Here is a 21,215-nt window from a genome sequence, read left to right on the forward strand (position 1 = left end):
TGGGAACCATGTGAGACGTGGGGCAGTGTCCACTTGTGTGAAAACCATCTGCAGATGGAAGCCATCTCACTCAAGATAAGCAGACTCATGTGAGCTGCTTGATGCAATCGAGACATCCCGGGCACTTGAGAAAGTCACCAGCAGTGGCAGGAGAGGCCCTAAATATCTCCCAGTTAAAGTTTCCAAAGATTTCTTGGCCCATTAAAATGTCTTCAAGGGGGCAAAGAGAAGTGTGTGATAGCAACTCCTGCAGACACACAGAGCTCTGCAGCTGGTGAGCCAGGCTATGAATGCCCTAGGCAGACTCCACTTGTAAGAGAAAATCATTTCTTGGTTATGATGGCTTTTTCTCTCCACAGTTGCACCAGAAGAACTAGAATTAGCCGTATTTTTAACTGAAAAATTGAGACAAATATAGACTTTATTTTCTCAAGCCCCAGTCTTTCTGAGTCTTACCTGTGACCTTAGAAACGGAACATAATATCCATGGGCCTTAATTTTTGCATATGATAATGGAAGAGTTTGGGCTAGGTGACCCCCTCCATCTCTGAGATAATAACATTAACAATAGTCATAACCATTACATTCCTTGGGTTTCTGCGTGTCTCTTAAAGTTTTTCTATAGCCACATTTTCCATGTTAAAAAATGAAAGGTCAAAGAGGGTAAGGAAACTGCCCAAGGTCATTCAGCTGGAAAATGGCCAAACTAGGACTTGGAAAGAGACCTGTCTGATTGCAAAGCTCCTGGTCTTTTCCACCCCAATGGCCCCTGTGATCCTGTGGTTCTTTCACACCCAGGAAGTGGCTGACACAGAGGCTCTCATGCAGCCAAGTCCCAGAAGACAGACCCCAAGCCATAGAGAAAGACAGCAGCTTCTGAGCCTCCCACGGGCAAGAGATGATCATGGACTGGACCACAGGTCTCCAGAAAGCCCAGACTGATGCATCTCCAGCCAGACACAGGGTCCAATGGAACACAGCTTACCTGGTGTATTTATCAGCAGTGAAGGGAGGGGATCTCAGAAAAGATGACAACTTCAAGTTACACCCACCTACATACAAGCTTCTGAAGCCAAATTACCTTTAATTTGGGACCACTTAATGTCTTCCATCAATTCCCATTGTCTTAGTTTAACAAATGGAATCATAAATTATACAATCAACAATAATAGCACTTATCTGCAATTAGAATTCATTTGTCAGTCTCTGCCCATGAATAATTAATACTAGGATAACCCTGATGGAGCAAATGTACTTTGGTGGGGTATACTGAACATTTCGGAAGTCTCCATTTGTGATCTCCATTTTGGGTTGAAATGATCCGCCAGTAAATCACTCCAAATAGCATTCAACCCAACAAGTCTACAGTGTTATGAGCTAGAAACAAGAACCAAAGTACAAATAATTCCAAGGGTTGTTTGTGGCTAGAATCAGAGTAAATAGAAGTATATATTCTTGTAAATACCCACGAACAAAACTCTCTGTGTGATTATGGACCAGTTCTGGGGACCTGTCTTTGAGATCACATTTTCCCCATCGGGAAAGTGAGAGTATAGGGGGTCTCTGACTCTTAAGTCCCCATTTTGGATTTAAAATTTTTGAGACACTCTCAGAATTTTTAAGCTGCAGTGCATGAGTCCCAAAGGGATCTAGAGATAGGATTATACTTCAGTATAATTTTTCTTGGTCAGCCTAATATTTTATGTGCTTAAAAACATTATTCTCGTCCGCCTGCCAGTGCAGTGGACTTGGGTTCGTGCCCCGGTCTGGGAGGATCCCACATGCCACGGAGCGGCTGGGCCCGTCAGCCATGGCCACTGAGCCTGCGCGTCCGGAGCCTGTGCTCCACAACGGGAGAGGCCACAACAGTGAGAGGCCCACATACCACAAAAAAAAAAAAAAAGATATAAACTCAGGCCAGGAGGGAGATAAACACATGCTAAAAAAAATAATAATTGCAATACAAGACAGAATTTGCCAGGCCATAACACAGGAATACACCAAGGAGATGGAGAGATTCGCTTTGAATGACAAAATATATCAAAGCTTCATGGAGGAGATGAATTTAGAACCTGGGAAATATCCTCCAGATATATTCCCTCCTCTCCTTCTCCATCACAAGGTGAAGTAGAGGAAGGGCATATAGAAAGGGCGGAGCATTCCAGAAAAAGGAAGAGCATCCATGTAAAAACAATTAACCAAAAGGTGCATTGGGAAAGGCATGGCATGTTCCAGGACTATGGAAGGTGAGGGAGGGAGAGAGGGAGGAGTATTTCATCAGGTTTAAAGAGATCAACCAGGCTAAGTCATAAAGGAACTTGTACAGCATCAAAAGGAGTATGAACAGTACCTCATTGTTGACAAAGAACCAACTGACATTTTAAGTAGGAGATTCACAAAATCTGATTTTTTAGGAAAATCACTCCTGGGGCTGGGGTTTGCAGGGGTGGCAGGGGGAGAGGGGAAAGGGGAGGCTGAAGAATTAGAAGCTTAGAAGCCAGTTAAGAGTCTGTGAAACACACTGGGCCTGACACTCAGCAGAAGCAGGGAGACTGTTACAGAATCTTATACTGAGTACACAGCCACCTCCTAATAACTTTAATTAAGGCATCTCTCAGAAATCTCATTCAGTTTCAGCAAAAGAGAAACACTGACGTATCGTTGGGTTATCTGATACTCCTTAGAAGTCTCCTTAGTACAGAAGAATAATGCAATAAGAAAAGTAATTCTCAATAATACCTACAGTACAGAATTAAGCCAATCATCTAGAAAATTCAGCTCCCAAATATTTGAACAATAATATGACTATTTCACCTGGAAGGTGGATCGTTGTCTAAAGTACACATGACATGTCTTAATCCTCAAGTGAACCAATCCTGGGTCATCATTTTGTGGAAATACCTAGCCTTAGTTATACCACCCACTGAACTTTTGAATAAGTTCCTGCTGGACAAAAAAAAAAAAGAAACACAGAAAGAGAGAAAGAGAAAGGGAGGGGCAATAGAAGAGTAGGAAGAGCAAAAGACGAAGAGGAAAGGAAAGAAAGAAACCTAGAGGGAGACACACATACACAGAGAAAGAGACAGAGAGAAAAGATAGCCCAGGAGGTTAACAGAAGAACAAAATTCATTAGAAAAGTGAGGCAGATGTGATGATCTGGGGGGCAGGGAGAAAGGAATGACCATCTGATCACTTAGAAGTCATCGATACCTCACACAGTCATCTGGCACTCTCCCTGGGTGCCCGAAGGAGGAAGAACTGATACGGTGAGGTTGTTTCCCTTGTTACTTGACCTACTGGAGAGAGCGCAGGTATGGCACAGCAGTGGGGTCAGTGACAATGTGAAAACGGGAGATGTTTTTACTGCACCACATATAGTAAATTCTTCCATCCATCCTCCTTTCCATTCACACAGTGAGCATTCTACTTAGATATTTATTATGTTCTGGGCATAGTAGCCATCTCTGGGAATAAAAATGAGTGAATGAAAAAACAAATGAAATCACCCACCTGGCATGCGCAACAGTATTTATTTTGCTTTGGTTCCTCTACTACAGCAACAGAAATAGAGTAAATCTCTGAAGAATCAGAAAAGTATGAATGAGCTGACTGACCTCTAGCAGCCTTAGATAGGTAAGTAACCTAATGCACTGTAGATGTCATTTCCTCATCTGTGAAATAAAGATAAGAAAACTGTCCAGTTGACCTCATAGGGTTGTTGGCAAGACAAAATGAGATTATTATAAAGTATTTTGTAACCTGTAAAGAACAAGCGTATGCTACTGTTATAAAGAACCACGCATCTGGAATTTTACTACATGACCACTGAATGTAATTTAACTTAGAGGTTTAATGTTCACCTTATATTCTTTGAAGAAAGTGTCAGTTGATTAAATTAATGATGTAAACAAGCTGAGGGAGGGGGTATTTATGCCGCTTAACTTTTCCTAACCACAACTGGTGTGCTAATTATGCATCTTATTTGGCTATTCACCAAAGCAAGGTCCTTAAGGACAATGTTATTCAATTTGTCCTAGGTAGTTTGCATATTTGAAAGAAATGAAACTGAACTCTTCAAAAAATAGACAATACTTCAGATTTCTGCTAGGTTAGGCCGCCTTGTTCACCCAAGATTCCGCGTCCCCCACCTCCACAAAGATGGATCAGTGAGGTCTGACAGGTGGGACTTTGGAAATGAAGACAGGTGACTAGCAATGCATTGACTCTACAAAGAAAACCACTGTGAGCATAGGAGCTCAATCAGGGATTCTGGGGCATAAACTCTGGCTGAACAAGAATTGCACTTGGGAGTAGGACAAGATGGCAGAGGCAGGATGATAGTATCCCCTCTAGGGATACAGAAAAGGGAAAAAAATCTCAGTCTCTGGGAGCCCATCACTGGAGTGTCCCTGTATGGAGAATGGGGACTTGTGGCCTCCCAACAAGGGCCCTCTCCTACCAGTTCTGACCATGACGCCAAGCTGAGGTGCCTGACTGAAATCATGGACAGCATAGGGGAGATGGGGCAACCGGAGGAGCTGCTGACCTTTCCACTGTGTCTCTTCCTGGACACACTAGCAAACTACATGTGAGTGATACTTTAGAATTATGAATCACTTTCTCTACATTATCTCTTTGATTCTTACCACAAACCTGTGAGATAGGTATTATTAGCCCCATTTTCAGAGGTGTAAACATAAACCTCAAAAAAAGTAATTTACTTGCCATAGTAGGACCATATATTTTTTTCCCCAGAGCCAACCTTCATCAACTATGCTCTCTCTTATGAATCACTAGCCTCCCTTCTCTACTATCTCCTCCATCCCCTTATCCTATAAATAAATATAATTTTCTTCTATCTTTCTAAACGTTTTCAAATATTACTAAATTATTATTTGACATACAGTTCATATAACATTTTATATTTACTTACATCCCAATCCTTCTCTATAAAGGTTGAAGATGTCTTGTAACACAGATGCCCAAAAACATTAATACAGAATGAGGAAATTAGGATTGGAGCAAATATGTAATCAGCGGCTGCTATTGATTAAATGGAGTGTGTTCTGTCTCTTTATATGTACACACATATGCACATTTATATTTCAATATATATTTATGTATATAATACAATATATATACATATGTCAGTGTACAGTGTATGTGTGTGAGAGAGAGAGAGACAGAGACAGAGAAAGACAGAGAGAGACAGTACTTGGCAGGCTGGTAGGCTCTCTGTATGATTTGATACTGAGTTTCTTGGGAGTCAAGGCAAAGATAAGCAGGGTGAATTATATAGCTTTCATAGTGGGGATGGAGAAAGCAGATTAGCAACTAAGTGGAAATAAAATATTTTCCAATAATAAGTTCTACAAGTTATTTCTCACATTGTGTTTTTTATTTACAGATAGATATAGATATAGATATAAATATAGATATAGATATGTATTGTCCCCAGGGTCCCCTGTCAGGTAATAAGAACTTCTTGACATTTTGGCAATGGAACTTCTTTGTATGGGTTCCAAGATAAATGTGCCTTTGAAGAAGCATTTCCCTGCATCTAAGTGTGGGTTCCGAGTTCTTTAATGTCTACTAAACAGTATAATTTCGCTTGAAGGTTAACTTGATAACTCAAAGATTTATGTTGTAATATCTAAAGCAACCAGTAAAAAAGAACAAAAAGATGTGCACCTAAAAAATCAATACAAACGTGTGCTTCTGGCCAAAAGAATAATGAGATAGGGTTTCCCTTCCCATTTGAAGAATTTTTTTTAAATGGACAAAGTATAGGAAACAACAATTTTCAGACAAGTTTCAGGCAATGCAGGAGAGTGATCCTTGAGATAGAGGAAAGAAACAAATAAAACCCTACAACAGCTCAGTTTAAGATCTGGAGAAAATTTCTAGGCTGCTGTGAAACAGGGTGATCTTTGGAGGAGCTAAACTATTTCTTTGAGAAAATAATACAGAGCTGGAAGTCTGGAGAGTCCTATGTAGCTGGAGATCACAAGGCAGACCTCCAAAGAGGTCTTATAATTATCAGAACAATGTGGTATTGGTTTAAGAATAAACAGGTCAGTAAAACAGCATAGAGTATAGAAATTAACCCATACATATATAGACAACTGATTTCGACAAAGGCAACTGAGTGAGGAAAGGGTAGACTTTTCAACAAATGGCACTACAAACATTGGTTTTGCATATACTGAAAAAAAATTACCTTTCATCTGTATCTCATGCTATATGCAATGAGAAGGGACAACTGTGGAAGTCAGGACAGCCAACTGGATGTTTAGAAGCATCACTTTGACTAGACCTTGCACACAGTCTGCCCTCTTATAGTGTATGTTCTCATTTTATTGGGGTTATTTGCTCTGTGTTCGGCTAACAAAAGCTGCAAAATGCCAGAACTAGAGATAAGACAGAAACCATAACTGAGACCTGAAAGCTCAGCTGAAAGGAGACGGAGTGTAATGGCTCTTATCCTTTTCTTTTTCTTTTCTTTCATAACTTTTATTAAAGTATAATATACATTGAAGCACAGCTCTTGAGTGTACCGCTCAAGGAATTTTCACAAACTGGACCCCACTATGTAAATCAGCATCGAGATCAAGGAGAAGAACTTTGCCGGCGCACCTAAAGCCCCTTCATGCTTCCTTCCCATCTCATTCTCCCAAGGGTATTCACTGTCCTGACTTCTCACAGCATAAATTTATTTTGCCTGCTTCTGAGCTTTATATATTAAATGGTAGCATTGGAATTCCCTAGCGGTCCTGTGGTTAGGACTCTGCATTCTCACTGCCAAGGGCCTGGGTTCGAACCCTGGTCAGGTAACTAAGATCCCACATGCCACGTGGCATGGCCATACAATACAATACAATACAATGAAGAATTCAGGATGTATTCTTCTGTCTCGGGCTTCTTCCATTCAACAATATATTTGTATGAGACATCCATAGTGTTCCACGTAGCTTGTTTATTCTACAGTTTGTTCATTGTTATTGTTTTATAGTATTTCATCATATGATTAAACCAAATTTACATATTCATTCTATAGTCAGCGGACCACTTGGATGGTTTCCAGTTTGGAGATATTGCAAAGACTGCTGCTATAAACATACTTGTATATATCTCTTGGTGAACGTATGTAAGCACTTCTGTTAGCAATCTACCTAGGAGTGGAAATTTTGGACCATACACTATGCATTTGTTCAGTTTTTATAGAAATGATTGAACAGTCTCCAAAGTGGTTAAGCCAATCCTGTGCTCTTTGCAATCAGTGCCCTGCAAATGGCCAGGTACCAGGAAAATTATGAATTAATTTAGAGGCATATTGAATCTGAGATCACTGTGGGACAGTCAAGGGGAGTTAAGAGTAACTGTTGGCTCCAAGGGTGAGATACTCAGGAGAAAGATCTAGGTTGGATGTAGTCATCACCTAAAGGTGACAGAAGGAGTCACAGAGTCAGCTGGAATCCCGCAAAGATAGAGTGAGGCAGGCAAACCAGGAGAACCAGGAACAGGACCTGGTACTCAGGGGAAGGCAGGGGAAGAGGAGGACCAGGGGGAGGCTAAGAAGTACCTTCCTCACTAGCAGCTAGCAGGGAGTCATATGAGAGAACTGGGTTCACTCTGTGCTCTTTGGAAACTGACAGGGTATTTAAGGAGATTGATTATTTTACATTTCCTGAAATTTAGTTTGAGCAAAACTTTTTCCAGACTGTGTACTTACTCTACCTTCATTACTTATTCCCCTGCTTTTTTTTTTTTTGTTTTCATGTTCAGTATGGGAAAGTGCTATCCACAGAGAAGAAATTGCTTCTGGGATCAGAGTAGACTAGATGGTGTTCACCACAACAGCTTGACTTACTATGATGGGGTTTAGCAACTTTATGACGCAGCTAGCCTCTGAAACCTATCCTAGACCAATATTTTAGGCTGGTTCCCTTCTAACCTTGGTGAATCTCTCTATAACATTGCTGATGGAATCCATTAGTTCAGACACTTAAATGCTGCAAATCTTCAACCTCAAAAGGAGAAGTGGCTGCTACCCTTGCGATTGCTATCTTCCTTGAAGGCTGCAACAAGAAGAGGAAGGGGAAAAAAGCATGTATAATTTACTGGGGTTTCCTCCTAAGCACCATGATAAAACTTAAGCCTTTTGAGAATTCAAAGTTTAATGAAATCTGGTCCCTTACCTCAAGGGACTGACGATTGAATGAAAGAGAGGCCAAACACACAAGTAGCTCTGGTACAATGTGGAATGAAATAAATACTGAAATAGAAGTATATGCAGCACGTCGAGGAAGTACCCATGAGAGAGTGTCTCCCTCCCTAATTCTGAGTAACAAGGCAAGCTTCCTTAAAAAAGTAAAATTAACTTGAAAAATGAGTGGAACTCTACCAATAGCAGGAGCCTGAGGAAAGAACGCCGAGATGTAAAAGTGTTAGCAAAAGCGGTGTCCAGCTTCTCGCCGCTCTAAAGCCGATACTCGAGATGCAAGGTAGGTGAAGAGGAAAGTTTGCTCTATTCCGGAGGCCGGCAGCCAAGGGGGAGAGGGCAGACTCATGTCCAAAGGCCGATTCCCCCCACTGACAATCAATGGGCAAGAGCTTTTATAGGCAGAGGGAGGGGGCTACGTGCAGAAGCAGTACAGTCAGCTCTGACAGGCATCTTGAAACTGGTCATGCCATGGTCTGGTCACCATCATCTTGATTGTTTTAAGTGTAGCCAGTCTTCTGTTCCAGGGTCGATTTGTTCCCATTTCTTTGAGGCCAGTTCTCACAATTGTGGCAGCGTATGTCATGGCTTAAGTCTGGTTATCATGTAATTAACGTCTTCCACCTGGTCGGGGTTTCGGTAGCTACAAAAGAGCTCCAGGGATATGGCTCAGAATATTATCTATAGCCCTTGAAGAGAAACTAAATGTCCTTGACTTTGTTTAATGACTAAACTGTCATTATTTTGTCCTATTTGACTTCCTTCCTTTGTTTCTGCATTTTCTCACTTCTCTGATTAAACTTATTCTTTGGCTAAAGTTTTTCTACAGACAAAAGGCAGGCTGAGGATATGGATTGGGGGGAAGGACCATAGGGTCCTGCTCTGTTTCAAAAGTACTTACCTGATATATACCAAAAGGACCAGCACTTTGTGTGGTCAGAACAATCGTTCTTAAAGTGTGGTCCCCAGACAAGCAGCATCAGAATCACCTGGGAATTTGTTAGAAAGGCAGAATTTCGAGACTCCATCCCAGACTCACCGAATCGGAAACACTCGGCATGAGGCCCAGAAACATGCGTTTTAACAAGCCCTCCAGGTGATTCTGAAACACACTTAGGTTTGGGAACCACTGGGATCGAGGGTACTGCTCATGGAGTGATATGACGAGAGACGAGGATGAAAAGCAGTGCTGGGTCTGGATCGTGGTGAGCTTAGAACACAGGCTCAGGGGTTGGGATTTTATTCTACAGGCAATGGGGAGCCATTGTAGAATTCTGATCAGGGGAATGATATGATCAAAACTGCTTTAGAAAGAAAAATTTTACAGCAGGTGGATGATACAGTGACAAAAGGAGTAATTGGGCGTAGGGAGAAAATACTTACAAGCCTATAATTGGAAATAATTGTGAAAGAGAACACATACTGCAGTCCAAGGAGGTGAACATAAAAGTCATCATTATCTTTATGAAAGAATAACTCTAAAGGAATATATGTTCACAGTTTGGCTCTACAACAGAAGATCCCAGATCATTGTGCTATTATACCAGAAAGAAAACAAACTGACATTCTAGAACTTACTCAGTATTAAGCATTACTTTCAGCACCTTGTATGTTTTATCTTGTATAACGTGTGCATCAACTGCAATCTGAATCTGTTAGGCACTGCCCAGCGTCACAACGATAGGAAATGACAGAGTGAGACTTCAAAGAGCTAAGAAGTGAATGAGGTATATAAAAGCAACAAACCCAGGACTGTCACAAAACTTCTTTTTCTTACACCATAAGGACAACGTTAAGCCTCACTTTATAGTCTTTGTGGTCATTTGACTGCAGCCCATCCCTATGGTAGTATAAAGACATGGAGAAATAAGTCCAGTCCTAGCCTGTGCTTTTCTCATACTCCTTCCACTCACCTTCCACCCAATTTCCCACACCCTCATCAAAAAGAATTGTGAAGCTCTCTATCCTCTATGCCAGCCACGTAAGCAGTTTCCTCAGCCTATTCTTATATTGAACCCTAACATATTGAACTCCCACATTGAAATTGCTGACACATTTTTCAACCTCCTGGTGGTATCTTAAATGACAGAGATGGATGGAAACTTGGGGATCATGTGGTCCCATCTCATCCCCCCCCCCATTTTATATACATAGGAACGAGAGCCCAGAGAGAGCAAGAAATTTCCCTGGGCATTCACAGAACTAAAACCAGATTTCCTTGTTCAGAGCCCTTTCTATCTCACCATAATCTGCTTTGTGAAATCCTCCTGCATCATCATTCAGCTTCTAAAACAGTGGCTGACACATAGAAGATACTTAATAAATATTTCCCAATTAAATGAATGAAGTCCTCATCAACTAGTTCCACTTAGTACTCTCCAGCCAACTACTTCAACCACCCTCAACTTTCCTCTTTCCATTGCCTTCAGAGCTTAACTGGTTCCTCCTCCTTGCAGCTCACAAAGAGAAAATCATACTACTTACTCTTTAACTGATGCCACACTGAAAAGAACATCATTTCATTCTTCAAATTAAAAAGTAACTCATGCACTTATTTCTATATTAGAAAAACTATCTCTACTCTGAATAACCTTGGGGAATGGGCAAGGATTTCCATTATTTTTCAAAGGAAAGCAATTTTATTATTTACAAGTGCCAGTAGCAAAATACTACATGCTGTGATAAATAAGTGCCCTGGGTTGGGATTGTACACTGAGAAATAATATGTTTATCAACTTGATTACTTGTAAATAGATGTTCTTAAAGGGCCTAAAAACTAAGTTCCCTTCAGGGAGATTAAACATCTTTGCTGGTAGCAGTTTAAACACTTGTTTATGCAACTACATTATTTGACCTATCAACACTCATTACGTTAGCCCATTAACTGGAATATTTAGAAAAATATTCTCATTTATCCTATTTTCTGGGGAAACCAAAGTAAGTCCTTCTCTAACTATAGGTCTCTTCTACTTAGAGAGCCTGGAAGTGGGTTTGGATTTTTCAATGATTAGGATCTAATAAACAATAAGTTACATGAGGTTTTTCTTTCATGATTCAGGACTTTGTAGGACCTCTGCATCCTCATTATGACTATCCTTTGGCTTTCTCCTTCTTTGTTCCCTTATTTCATTCAATCAAACAATATTTCTCAGCAGTTATTTTTTGCCAGACCCTGGGCAAGAGACTTGCAGAGCCAGCTGAGCTTCCTCCAGCCCCTCCACCCATACATACACTGATTCAGTTCCAGATGCAGGGATTATCCATCTAGAACACGTGGGAAGTCACTGCCCTGACCGCATCCCAGAGTGAGATGGGATGGTGAGATGCCCTCTAGTTGAAGCATGGTCAGTTTAGATCAGCTCAGCACATATTCCTGAGGATCTGTTATGGGCCACACTCCAGGTTAAACCCTGGAAACTAGACTTTTCCTCAAGAATTTAGTGATGAGAAGTAGATGGTTAACCTTTGAGACTAATATGCAGAAAGGCTATGAGGACCCTGAGGAGAGGCACCTGAGCTAGACTGGAGAAGTCTGGAGTCTAGAGCCTTCTAGTGTGGGAGGTCAGAGAAGTCTTCCTAGATGAAGTGGCAGCGATGAGTAGGAACCAGCTAGTTGAAAAGGGAGGCATTTAGACAGAACAACTGTATGAGCAGAGACCTGAAATCTATGAAGATAATTCTATTTGGCCTTGGAAAGTGGTGATAAGGGCAACTGTTTCAGTAATGAAGCCATACCAGGTATTCCCAGCAAGGGAGACTCTGTTGCCATCAAGACTCGTTCTGTGACAGCAGGGCGTAGGAGGAGGGCACCCTCTCCAAGGGTGCCAACAGTATTCAAGTTATGTTTTTACCTCTTGAAAATGCATACGGCTGCTACCACAGCAGGGACTCATTTCTTATTTTATGGATTCTTTAATGCAGACTTTCTCAAGGTGTAGACTGAACCTCACATGCATCAGCATCCACACCGACTACTTTTTTAAAAACTTGGTTTCCATTGACCGTTGTGTGTACTGGCTGAACCAAAATCTCTAGGAGTGAGTACAAGAATATGCACTTTTCAACGAGCATCCGGATGAGCATTTACACACAAGAGTTTGGGAATCATTTTCAATAAGGTTAGAGCAGGGATTCTCAATCTTAGGTAAACATTAAAATCACCAGGGGAGCTATTAAAACAAAGCAATGCCCAGGCCCCACCCCTAGATTTTCTGACTCACGTGGTCTTGGGTCGAGATAGACATTGGCATTTTTCAAAACGCAGCAGGTGATTCTGATGTTTGACTAGAGGCACTCAGATGAATATTTTAAGAGTAAAAACGGAGACAGAAGGTATCAAAATTTGGGGAACGTATTAAAAGCAGTGCTTTTAGGGAAATTTATGGCATTAAAAGTGTGTGTTAGAAAAGGAAAAATGTCTCAAATCTGTTATCTAAGATTTTACCTAAAGGATCTAGAAAAGAAAGCAAAAAAATCCAAGCAAGAAGAAGAAAGGAAATAAGAGCAGAAATTAGTGACACTGAGAACAGATAAATAGACAAAAACTATGAAACACGTAGCCAGTGGTTTGATGAAACCAAAATAATTGATGGACCTCTAGCCACACTGAGTGAGAAAAAGAAGACAAAAATTTCATTTAGGGCTTCCCTGGTGGCGCAGTGGTTGAGAATCTGCCTGCCAATGCAGGGGACACGGGTTCGAGCCCTGGTCTGGGAAGATCCCACATGCCGCGGAGCAACTGGGCCCGTGAGCCACAATTACTGAGCCTGCGCGTCTGGAGCCTGCGCTCCACAACAAGAGAGGCCGCGATAGTGAGAGGCCCGCGCACCGCGATGAAGAGTGGCCCCCGCTTGCCACAACTAGAGAAAGCCCTCGCACAGAAACGAAGACCCAACACAGCCATAAATAAAGCAAACTGTCAACAAGTAAAAATAAATAAACACTAAAAAAAAAAAAAAAAAAAAAAAAAAATTTCATTTAGAAATGAAAGAGGAAACATCATTACCAACTTAACAAACATTAGCAATTACAACATAATAAGAGAATACTACAAATAACTCTATGCCCATAATCTCAACAATTTTGATGTTGTGGACAAATTCTTTGAAAGATGCAAATTGCCAAAGCTCTCTCAAAAAGAAAAAGGAGAGCAAGAAAACCTAATTAGTACTATGCTTCTTAAAGAAATTGAATTCATGATTTTTTTAAAAAGGAAAGGAAAAAAAAACCTCCTGGCCTAGGCGGCTTCACTTGTGAATTCTACTAAATATTTAAGGAAGAAATAATACCAATTCTATACAAACTCTTCTAAAATTATTAAAGGGGACAATACCCAACACATTTTATTCACCAAGCATTAACCTGATACCAAAACCAGACTAAGATATTAGAAGAAAATAAGACTACAGACAAATATCCCTCATGAACGTGAACATAAATACCCTCAACAAACTTCCAGCAAATATAATCTTAAAATACATAAAAAGAATGATACATTATAATCAACGTATTCAACCTGACTTAACTTTCAAAAATCAATCAGTATTCACCATAGGGATAGACTAAAGAGGAATCAGTATATCATCATTTCAGTAGATGTAGAAAAGCCCTGATTAAATTCAATATCCATTCATGATAAAAATTCTCAGAAAAGTAGGAATAGAACAAAACTCCTCAATCTGATAAAGGCATCCACAAAAACCTTAGAAATAACATCACACAATATTGAAAAGCTGAATCCTTTCCCCCTAAGATTAGGAACAAGACAAGGATATAATGCTCTCATTAATCCTATTCATCACCATACTTGAGGTCCTAATTAGTGAAATAAGGCAAGAAAAGAAGAAAAGTTTGGAAAAGAAGAAATAAAAATGTTTCTAATCATAGACAACATGATTATCTCCCTAGAAGACCCCAACGTATCCAAAAAGAAACTACTGGAGCTAGTCAGGTCACAGGATGTAAAGTCAAAATACGAAATCAGTTGTATTTCTTTATACCAGCAATGAGCAATAGGAAATTGTTTTTAAACTACCATTTATATTAACATCAAAATCATGAAAAATTTAGTTATAAATCTAACAATACATTGAAGATCTGTATGCTGAAAGCTACAAAACACAAACAAAACCAAGAGGATAAAATTAAATGGAGAGATATGCCATGCACATAGATTGAAAGTCAGTATTGTTAAGATGTCAATCTCTCCAAAATTGATATATATATTCAATGCAATTCCAATCAAAATCCAACAGGAATTTTTTTTGTAGAAATCAACATGCTGATTCTAAAATGCATGTGGAAAGAAAAGGGAAACAAAATAATCAAACATTATTTTTTAAAAAACAGAGTTGCAGTTCTCACAATATCTGATTTCCAGACTTAGCATAAAGCTACAGTAATCAAGACAGTGAGGTATGGGTATAAAGATAGATATACAGATAAATGAAACAAAATAGGTGGCCCAACATGAAGACAGCATATATGATCAATTTATTTTCAACGAAGACATAAAGGCTATTCAATGAAAAAAGAATTGTCTCTTCACCAAATGCTGCTTGGAACAATTGGCTATCTGCATGCAAAAAAAAAAAAAGAAAACGTACCCACGATTCCTACCTCACAACGTACACAAAAACTTAACTTAAAATGGAGCATAAACCTAAAAGCCATAAAATTTAAAAACTTCTGGGGAAAATATTTGTGACTTTGGATTAAGTAAAGAGTTATTAGATACATAGTATACATACAAACTGGCCTTTGTACACGAAGGACAAGGAAAGCCCCAACTCCAGACTGGTCAGCGGTAGGTTTAGTAAGCAAGGGAGCTTACATACCAGGCTTGTCTTTGGCAGCTACAAGATGAGTAGATCCTTGCACCCGCCCACCAGAATCTTAGAAGTTTATAGAGATGCCTTAACAGGGTTCGGTCACATATACCATCCAGATGGACTCAACGACACATTGGTCTCTCAAGGCTGCGTCCTTGAAACAGCTCCTAGTGTGGGAATGGTGGGCGGAAAGTACACTCCAAGGACAGGGGAGGGGGTGTGGAGGCTCCTATTACTCAGGTCCAGCTTTCTTTAGGGCCAATCAGCAGTCACATTCTCTCAATGGCTTCCTCCAACAATACACCATCAAAAGCACAATGCATGAAAGGAAAATTGATTAATTGGACTTCATAAAATTTAAGAATTTATGTTCTTCAAAAGACACTTTTAAGAGAGTGAAAAAACTCACACAAAGATTGAGGAAACACTTGCAAGTTACAATTCTGATAAAAAGACACTTCATCCAAAATATATGAAAAACTATCCAACCTCAACAATTAAAAAACTAGAAGTCCTATAAAAATAAACAACTAGGGAATTGATAAAATATGGTCCAGCCATACAATGAAATAATACTCAGTAATAAAATTGAACAAACTAGTTATACACAGAACAACATGTATGAATCTCGAATGCGTTATGCTGAGTATAAGAAGCCAGTTGCCAAAGCCTACATAGCATATAAATCTAACAAAACTGTAGGAACAGAAAACAGATCAGTAGTTGCCAGGATCTGGGGGTTGGGGTGACTGACTCCAAAGTCACGGGAAAATCTGGGGAGATGATGAAACTGTTCTATATCTTATCGTGATGGTGGCTACACAAATGTACACATTCATCAAACTCACAGAAGAGTGGATATAACTGTGTGTAAGATATATGTTAATTTTTAAAGATTGAATGAAAACTATAAAGCAGCTATGTATTAACATGGGGAAATGCTTGTGTTACAAAGTAAATGGACGAAGAGAACATAGGGTATGTTCTCAACTACTGAAAAGTACTCAGGCATAGATAAAAGGATGAAAAATTTAGCACAATTTGAACAATTATCTTTGTGTGTAGGAATACAGGTATGTTTTTCTTTCTTTTTGTTTGAATTTTTGAATTTTATTTTATTTTTTTTTATACAGCAGGTTCTTATTAGTTATCTATTTTATACACATCAGTGTATACATGTCAATCCCAATCTCCCAATTCATCCCACCACCACCCCCAGCCCCCCGCCACTTCCCCCCCTTTATTTCTTTTAATTAACATTTTGTGATATAACTTTATAACAATAGACAAAAATTTATTTAAAGGAAAATTGTAAAGTTGTACATAAATGTGAGGGACCTTTCTAAATGGCTGTCCACGTGTCCTGTAGCTCCTTGTGTCTGTTTCATCTGTGTGCCCATGGCTTCTGCATGGCATACAGCATAAAGCAGGTGTGTATGAAAGCAGTGAAAAGCCCTCTGAACACGGAAAGTCTCACTCAGGGATGCCCGATGGTTGAAAATTTCTTCAATGGACATAAAGTGATGCTTTTACCTTTTATTCTATTCCTGACCTTCAGTGATCTTTCCTCTGCTGACTGGGCACATGCAAGTCTTCATTTTGACTGCTGATGAAGTCCGGCCATTTCATAGTTGTGACAACAAGGCCGGGGCAGCAGGTGGAAGAATGTGATGTCCTCTTTTAGAGCTCATTAAATCATGGAAAGGTGGTCCAAGTTTCATATCCTACCAGCAGACATTAGTTGAGCACGAACTTGCATTTCTTCCTCTGGGATTAGTATTTAATAGTATATTTTAATATCTAACCTTGAGGTGATCCACGTATATCTGTTAAATGGAAGTGAAAGAGCACTCATTTATTTTTATGGCCACCAGCCAGGTTGTAAGCTTCTGGTAGGTCTATGTATTTCTCTGATGCAACACCCACACGGAGCATCCTCTGCTCTGCCCCATTTCTTTCTTCTTCATCACCAGCAAATATTAATTGGGCATCTACTGTTGGAAGAAGTGGTATTTGGTCCTAAAGAGGCTATAGGATGAGCCAAAGAGGTACTGGCCGTAGGGAACTCACAGTCTAGTAGGGATATAGACACAGTCACACACACACACAATCAGCAACAAAATCTGGCGTACAGATGAGAACAACAAGTGCATAAGTACAAGAGAAAGACCGAAGGGGAAGAAACCCAGTAACCAAGGTAAGTTAAGGCAGGGGAGAGTGGATTTTAAAGAGTCTTTTTGTTTCTTTGGTTGTTTGGGGGTTTGGGAAGGGAGTTTGGGAGGTGTTGTTTAGATTTCCAAGAGTTTTGATGCCAAGCCAGTAAGTTCTGCCTTATCTTTTGGTTTTAGAAAAGCACTGAACTTTTTCTTCAGGCTTATGAGCAAAGCTGTAATTTTGGGAACATTATTCCAGCAACCTGGGCTGAATGGATTGGGTGAACAGTAGAAATGAAAATTTCAAGAAAATGATTGGGAGGTGAAATTGCAGAAATCTCTCAGAAAGTAAAATAATATATCAACTAGGAGAGTGAGGTCCTACTGTGTGCAGTGACACTACAGTAGCAAAAGTAAGAAACAATTTTGCTATTTGTAGAGAATTCCATATTACAACTAGAGATCAGGAAAAATGTACGGAATACATAGGATATAAGGCCTTCTAGGTATTTGGAGGCTGATTATAAAGCGATTTAAATGTCAGAAAAAGAAATTTGAACTATTCAGTGGGTAAGAGGGAGCCATGAGAGGCTTTAGAGCTGGAATGGGCATCAGGCAAAACTGAACTTTAGCAAGGTTCAATTCTGAGCAGATGCAAGATGAACAGGAACATGACTGTGAACTTCCCACAGTCTGGCAGGTGTTGGCATAGCCCTGAGGAGGATACTTCCCCATCTGCACTTTCAGTCTAGCCTTAAGACTTTCTGCTTCCTGTAGTTGCCCATAAATTATGCCTGACTTGTGGAGCCAGCCCTCATCCCACATGCACACAGTCTGGCTGTGTGTGGGAGGGATGCATCTTTTCTAAGAACCATCAGGCTGATGGGAACTCACAGGCCCAGGAAAACCCAGGCCCTTATCACTGTGACCAAATATATCCTTGCTCTCCCGGATGCTGAGTCTGCCTGACACAGACTCCTGGGTTTAAGGAATGCAAGTTTTTTACCTGCAAGTAACCCAAGCAAGCACCACTGAGGAGTAAGGTAAATGGGATACTGGCATCCTTTACTCCCTGTAGACTTTGGGTTTGCTTATGAATGCAAATTCTCTAAATCCAACAGACATTCAGTTATCAGCAGTGTTTTTGAGTACCTACGCTGTGATGTATTTTTTCCAATGCAGGGTTTGCGGGTATTTAAGAAGACTTCTGTTGACTCCATCTGGAAAGCAAAGAATCCCCTCCCAATTTACATTTCCTAAATTTGAGTTTTTGCCTGTCAGCTTTTTTTTTTAAGTAACAAAAGATGTGTAAGCCCTGTGCACTCTTAACTACAAAATATTACTGAAAGAATGAAACCTAGCCTAAATAAATGGAGAGATATAACACAGTTCTGGGCCAGAAGATTCAATGCTGTCATTAAGATGCCAGTACTCCTCACATTGACCTGTAGATTAAATACAATCCCAATCAAAATATCAAGAAAGTCTTGTTTGTGGCAATTGAAAAGCTGATTCTGAATTTGTAGAGTAATATAAAGGGTATACATGGCCATATCAGCTTTGAAAAGAAGAATAAAGTTGCAGCTCTTACACTATCTGATTTCAAGACTTATTATAAGCTACCGTTATTAAGATAGTGTGATATGGCATAAATGTAGACATAAAGATCAATAGAACATCATGGAGAGTAAGAAAACATATAGAGACAACGTTAAATAAGGCATGGTTTCTGCCTTCAAGGGGTTGAGAATCTATGTGGAGATTCTGAGCACATTAAATATTACAATTCAGTGTGATAAACGCTGCCAGAACCCAGATAGAGGGTGTCTAACCCGACTGAGGGGATCTAGAAATTTTCCCTAAGGGAGATGCTGTCTGGGCTGAATCCTGAAAGATTCAAGAGTTTGCTAGATGAAGAAGAGAGCAGCATTCTGGGTAGCAACATATAGGAAGGAGCAAAGGCACAGACGGGTATAAGACAATCTGGTACCTACCAGTTATTCCCCACAGGTTGGCAGTGTGGAGAGGTGAGAGACAACAGGAAAACCAGCAGCCACATCGTGACAAGCCTTATGCACTGAAAGAGGGGGAATGGAAATTTATTCCATAGACAATCAAAAACCATTGAAATATTTTACATGTCTTGTGATATGGTTATATTTGAGTTTTGACATACTACTCTGTCTTACTTTTACTAGCAAGACCAGTTAGATTGCTATTCTAGACGGGACATAATGGAGCCTTAACGTAAGGCAAAGGCAATCAGCTATCAAGCATGAAGCAGATTGTAGAATCATCAGAAAGCATAACTGTGAGGATTTGATAACTTATGAGATGTGGGGCTGAGAAGCGTTAGAGGAGAGAGAATGACTTACAATTAGTTTTCTCCCCTTTCTTTTCTCAGGTGTAACTTAAAGTCTCCAACTTTAATTAAAAGTAAAAATCAGGGCTTCCCTGGTGGCTCAGTGGTTGGGAATCCGCCTGCCGATGCAGGGGACACGGGTTCGAGCCCTGGTCCGGGAGGATCCCACATGCTGCGGGGCAGCTGGGCCCATGCGCCACGACTACTGAAGCCCGCGTGCCTAGAGCCTGTGCTCCGCAGGGGGAGAGGCAATCTCAGTGAGAAGCCCGTGCACCGCAACGGGGACCCAACGCAGCCAAAAATAAATAAATAAAATAAATTTTAAAAATTAAAACAAAATAAAAATCAAAGCCCTCTTTCAATAGATGATCCTAACAAGAGCAGAAACTGGTAGGAAACATTAAGGCAGAGCATCATGCCATGCAAATCCCATCACAATGTCCCATATCACTTCCAGTTGATATGTGTTTTGTCTGCTGGGAATCCTTAGGTTCTTCCCACCAAATGACTAGGAGAGCATTTACTCACTGAAGGTAAAGAATGTGTGATTCTAAAAAATAAACTCAAAATGGATTAAAGACCTAAATGTAAGGCCAGACACTATAAAACATGGGCAGAACGCTCTATGACATAAATCACAGCAAGATCCTTTTTGACCCACCTCCTAGAGAAATGGAAATAAAAACAAATATAAACAAATGGGACTTAATGAAACTTAAAAGCTTTTGCACAGCAAAGGAAACCATAAACAAGATGAAAAGACAACCCTCAGAATGGGAGAAAAATATTTGCAAACGAAGCAACTGACAAAGGATTAATCTCCAAAATTTACAAGCAGCTCCTGCAGCTCAATATCAAAAAAACCAAACAACCCAATCCAAAAATGGGCAGAAAACCTAAATTTGCATTTCTCCAAAGAAGATATACAGATGGCCAACAAACACATGAAAGGATGCTCAACATCACTAATCATTAGAGAAATGCAAATCAAAGCTACAATGAGGTAATCACCTCACAGTGGTCAGAATAGCCATCATCAAAAAATCTACAAACAATAAATGCTGGAGAGGGTGTGGAGAAAAGGGAACCCTCTTGCACTGCTGGTGGGAATGTAAATTGATACAGCCACTATGGAGAACTGTATGGAGGTGCCTTAAAAAACTAAAAACAGAACTACCATATGACCCAGCAATCCCCCTACTGGGCATATACCCTGAGAAAACCATAATTCAAAAAGAGTCATGTACCACAATGTTCACTGCAGCTCTATTTACAATAGCTGGGACATGGAAGCAACCTAAGTGTTCATCGTCAGATGAATGGATGAAGAAGATGTGACACATATGTACAATGGAATATTACTCATCCATAAAAAGAAACGAAACTGAGTTATTTGTAGTGAGATGGATGGACCTAGAGTCTGTCATACAGAGTGAAGTAAGTCAGAAAGAGAAAAACAAATACCACATGCTAACACATATATATGGAATCTAAAAAAAAAAAAAGGTTCTGAAGAACTTAGGGGCAGGACAGGAATAAAGATGTAGATGTAGAGAATGGACTTGAGAACTTGGGGAGGGGGATGGGTAAGCTGGGACGAAGTGAGAGAGTGGCGTTGACATATATACACTACCAAATGTAAAATGGAT

Source organism: Phocoena phocoena, chromosome 14, assembly GCF_963924675.1.
Source record: "Phocoena phocoena chromosome 14, mPhoPho1.1, whole genome shotgun sequence".
Classification (NCBI taxonomy): domain Eukaryota; kingdom Metazoa; phylum Chordata; class Mammalia; order Artiodactyla; family Phocoenidae; genus Phocoena; species Phocoena phocoena.